Source organism: Lissotriton vulgaris, chromosome 7 (assembly GCF_964263255.1).
Source record: "Lissotriton vulgaris chromosome 7, aLisVul1.2, whole genome shotgun sequence".
Classification (NCBI taxonomy): Eukaryota; Metazoa; Chordata; class Amphibia; order Caudata; family Salamandridae; genus Lissotriton; species Lissotriton vulgaris.
The window spans coordinates 309,215,891-309,221,260 of NC_141695.1; the positions used below are offsets into that span (position 1 = coordinate 309,215,891).

General features: G+C 47.2%; 1 long non-coding RNA gene across 1 annotated transcript; it reads right to left on the reverse strand.

Annotated features, from left to right (window-relative positions):
- Nucleotides 1–201: 201 nt before the first annotated feature.
- LOC147701438 (uncharacterized) lies at nucleotides 202–3,581 on the reverse strand. Its single transcript, XR_015297181.1, has 3 exons — nucleotides 3,476–3,581; nucleotides 2,596–2,724; nucleotides 202–248 (listed from the first exon to the last, which is right to left on the reverse strand). It is a non-coding gene; the product is annotated as an uncharacterized LOC147701438 (long non-coding RNA).
- Nucleotides 3,582–5,370: the final 1,789 nt, after the last annotated feature.

The window sequence follows — 5,370 nt, forward strand, 5'->3', positions numbered from 1 at the left end:
TGGCCTTGCTGCTCGGAGGTGGCGTTTGCCTTTGGCAGCCCGGCTCAGTCTCGGTGGACCACTGTGCTGGGTGGCAGCCCGTGGGGCCACGGAGGCCGATGCAGACGACGTTGTTGTAGTTGTCGACTGCACACTTTCCACGTCCTCCAGGGCCACCAGCCGCCGATATTCCGCAACAGTGGCCTCGATCCTCCGTTGCCAGGCCGCTCTAGCCAGCTCCTTCCTCCTTGTTCGTTTGGAAGGAGAACCTATATGAAGAAAGAAAGACTCAGGGGCATATTATCAAGGGGGTTTATCTCCGCTTTTTTGGCTTTAAAAGCCAAGAAAGCGGAGATAAAATTATCTCCCTATTACCAAGCTGGCGCTAACACCAGTTAGTGACAGCTAATAGGAGATAGCGACCATCTTGGGCCCCGCTTTGCATGTCAGTGATATTTATCACTAATGACATGCAAAGTGGGCGTGCCAAGATATTAGCTACTGGAAACAGTCCCTAACATCGCTATCTCCTATTACCAACTTTTGGAGATATTCGCGCTAAGCGCGAATATCTCCAAAAGCTAACACCTGCCCTGAGCAGTTCTTAGCCATGTTATCCAATGGGAGGTGGATAACATGGCTAAGAGCATTTGCTCGATAATGCATGAATATCGCTGACTTTTCAGCGATATTCATGCATTGCGGCCGTTTTTTATCGCATTTGCGATAAACCTTGCTAATAGCAAGGTTTATCTGCGATAAAAATCGCCGATGTGCGGCGATAATTTTTGTCTCCAAACAAGTTAGAGACAAAAATTATCGCTAGTTGTTGGTAATATGCCCCTCAGTCTGTAACCAATGCTCTTTAAGATAAACTCAATCATTCAGCAGAAATTTGTGCTGCAGTACAACTAGCAACTTGCAAGCGCATTACATAACTATTGAGGCCAGTATCTATCTAACCTCACACTTCTTCATCCTTGCTCTAACATTAGTGGGAGTTTAAGGAACAAATTCTACGAGCACTGTGGACTTCCATTGGAGTCGACTATGAAAGTACACCAGTCTTATTCTTCTTCTTATCTCTTGTTTTGGAAAATTGGTACGTTATTTTCTGCAAGCCGGCATAATGCCAGTGCGGTAAACTTGCACCCGAGAAAAAGAGACGCACGCCATGAGGAGTGACCTAGACTTGCGTTGCCGTTGCGTTACTGTACCCGTCCAGTACATGCAGGTGGTGAATCTCTTACTTTTCTATTACGGGTGGCACTGAGAATACTCTGTTACAACTCAAGGGCTACTGCTTAATTAATTTAACTTTCACCCTACAGTGGAAATGAGTACTAGAAATGGAAAATTGAAGAAGATAAATAATCTGATTATCTATCACTTCACATGGGATGTTTTTGCTTATATATGGGATGACTTTAGGTGCTTTGCTTTTTATTGAGTGACCAGTGATACATCCACACATGAATGACTGAGTACTACTAAACTTATTAAGAGAGGTAGGGAGTGGCCACCATAATAACCGGATCTATGCAGTGCTTGCAATACAAACTACTGCTACTATTTATGGTAGTATTTGGACAAAATTAAAAGTTCTTTTCCTTGCCTTTCCTACACTGGAACGGACGTGCGGGTGCAGTGTTACATGCTCTTCAAAGTTACACTTAGTTCATCCACTGACCATCTACTCTCTCTAGATCATGGGTACTCACAAACTTTCTCTCAGGGGCTACATTTACAGTGTAGTTTGGGGCCGAGGGCCGCACTGGTGGGGGCGGAGTCAGAGGGGGCGGGGCTAAAGCAAAACGATAACTTGTGACCATGAGGTTGCACACAGGTCCCTGCAGCAGATGCCCTCATCCACTGAGCCACCAGACCCAGCATTTACATACATCTCTCTCCCTCCTGCTCTCCCTCCTGCCCTCCCTCCATCTCTCTCTCCCTCCTGCCCTCCCTCTCCCTCCCCCTCTGTCATCTCACTGTGTGTGTGTCTATCTGTGTCAGCCTTCAGCCCGGGTTGAGACCGCTTCCTCAACGCGCACACACAGACAACAACACCAAAGTACTTAACAGGTCTTTAAAAGACCATTAACATATTATTGAGGCTTTGTTTGTTTTAGCGCCCCTGCTTCTCCACCCTGACAATCACTGCTTGCCCGGCCCCACAGAGCAGAGGCTTTGTTCTATTTCACCTCTTTGTGGCCTTGCATCTCCACTCTGCTCTGTGGGGGCCGGGGGAGCAGTGATTGTCAGAGTGGAGATGCAGGGGCGCTAACAGGTGAAATACAAAAAAGCCTCTGCTCTGTGGGGGCCGGGGGAGCAGTGATTGTCTGCAAGGTCTGCGCACCGCCAACGAAGGCTTGCCGGGCCACCACCGGCCCGCGGGCCGTACTAGGAGTACCCCTGCTCTAGATACACATATGCTATCTAAGAGTCAGATAGTAGCATGATCCAGGTATATGGACACATACAGTTTCTGTGTCACCCACCCAGGCTGTTGTCCTTCCACCCATCATTGCTTCATCATTCACCCAGCCATGCATCTCATATTCTTGCCTTCCCAGCTAGTCTTCAATCTCAATAAGTAAGGAATATATAAGAGCTTACCTCTGGCCGCCACCACCACCGTCTCAACTCTCACAGCTGCCGCCGCCGCCTCCTCCCCTGAAGAATCGCCCTCCGCCTCCGTGTCGAGCACCACCACCTCCACACTGGCCCCGCCACCAGATGTTCCACCTACAAAGTACATTTAAGAATGTTAGAATAAAGCACTCACTAGTCACTAGTATTTGGTCTAGGAATGAAGACATGTGAAAACAATGTAATTTGTGACTGTCTACGTTAAAGTTAAAAAAAATGTCCCTTTTTCCAGGGAAGGTTGTCTTGCTGCACTTTTTGGCACAACTGATGAAGGCTGTTTTTTTAACACGCACCATTTTTCTCCACACAGACAGAAGATGGACTTCTAACAACAAGATCAAGTTGAAACCAGGTGAGAGCTCGGCTCGACCACAAGAAATGTCTTCAATTAATCGTCAGCACTAACCACTTTTCCATTATCAGTTAAACGTTTAGTTTTATTATGACTTCATTTTAATAAATGTGTTTACTTTTAATAAAGCTTTTAAACTTAAATACAATCTGTGTTTTTTGGTCCAGACTAGAGTGACTGAGCGAAAGGTTTTGCAATTTTTGCAAGCATGAGTCCAGATAGAACACTTCAAAAGACATTATGGACAATCCCAGAGGACTGCACTAAGTTGATAGAGCTATTGCTGACTAGAATCATGGGAGTTTCGCCAACCGTGCAATCTTAGTTAGCTACACAGACAGACTAATAAGAATAATCTAGTAATACCACAGGGAGTCATAGTAGAGGCAGGATAAGAATTTAGATACAGTCTACAAGAAGAGCAAAGACAATTTTGAAAAAAGTCAAATGAGGAACGCTAGGAAAAATAGGTACTAGTCTAAAATGAAAACTTACTGGGGCCAGCAGAGGAGCCCTCGCCTGCCCGATCCTGGCCCTGTTGATGAACAGCATCCGCCGCCTGCTGCTCCTGTGTCCTCCTCTCGCCCCTGGGGGGAGCTGACGTACAACATGAAAGAAAGAACAGAAAACATGGATGATTGTTGCTTGTCAATGTCAACCAAATCAAACATTTCAAAAGAACAATAACAAAATATTTCTGCGAAATTATATTGATTATGGTTACTTTTCATTTATTTGCGGACCTGTGACTTCGAAAGTCACGTAACTCACTAAACAAAGTACTGAAACGTTCACCTAGGACTGGCAGGCAGCAGTCCGCAGGCAAGACGCAAAGTGACAGACAAACTCCATTGTGATTTCAGTCAGATCAGTGACAACACTAACAGTTGCCTGCTACATTACCAGTCATTTAAATAGTCAAACTATCAATCCACCGCCACTATTTTTCTTATTGTCAGGGTTACAAAGGAAGGGGCAGATTTAAGCCCTTGCGGCTCTTTTGCGCCGTTCTTGCGTGACTTTTGTGACGCAGCAGCTAAACAAAAAAGGGCGCCATGGTGCGGCGTATAATATTATAACAACGTGACGCATTTGGGAGATGCATCCCGTTATAAAGCCCTGCGCCATCAGGGGGCGTTCCGGCGCAAGGGAGGGCATTCCTGCGCTGGAACACATCCTAATAGTGGCTGAGGGAAATCTACAAAATATCAATCAGTCACCTTTAGGACAATGATGCGTCACACAAACCCTGCACCTGCTTGAAGCAGACGTACGGCTTGACCCAGCATTGGGGAGATAGGGTACCCCAGAGCATTGATGGAGCTGCGCCATCGTTGCGACGCAACTCCAGCAGTAAAGCTTCGGTGACGTTTTGGGCCCATGGTGCGCCGCATTGCAAATACGGCGCACCATGTTTGGTGGTGGTAGCGGGCCGCACAATTAATGGCGCATCCCTGCTACTTTGCAGGGATGCGACGGTAATTGCAATTCTGCCCCTTAGGGGCATACTTACTTACGCGTTCTGGCGCATCTCCAGAGATGCGCCAGATCAAATGCGTCACGCAAAACTACCCTTGCGACACGGCAGATGTGCCTCATTTACAATGCGGCGCGCCCTGGCGCAAGGGTAGGCACTTGCGTGAGGCATCTCGTCACGTAAGAGCGGCGCATCGCTGGAGTCACGTCGCCAACACAATGCAACTCCAGTAATGCTCAGGGCCACCCAATACTTAACATGCTGTGTCAGTCCTTTCGCCTGCTTCGAGCAGACATAAGGAATTGAATTGACGTAGCAGCGTCGCAGAAGTGCCTGCGTTAAATCTTGTACATTTCACGCAGGCAATTTTGCGAGGCGCACAGCCGCTGGACCGCCCACCCTGCGTACTAGGAACGCACCCATTGTGGTGCAGGCCCATGGCTTTATAACATGACGCATCTCCCTAGATGCGTCATGCTGTAAATGACTCGCAGGGATGCGGCACGTTTACGCCGCTGTTGCGTCACGCAAGGCAACGTAAACGTGGCGCAAGGGGCTTGTAAATGTAATCTGCCCCCTAGTGTCTAGCATTACGCAGTTCTGTAAAGTACACTCATACATAATAGTTACTCAGGCCAATGAGACCACGAAATAGAAAACAAATAAGCATAGTAGCAACGCCACTGAGAAGGAGAGCAGTGCACCTGAAATGCACAGAAGATTTTGAAATATAATTTAACTACAATGTAATCGTCATCAGCGGCATTATTGGCTTGCTCCATGTAAAAAACAAATATTTGCAATACAACAACACAGAGCAGGAGAAAACATCATAGTAGTGAGTGATTAAATGGCTACTACTACTCACCAAGCCCGGGGATCTCCAAGCCGAGCTGGTCCAGCAGGTCGCGCT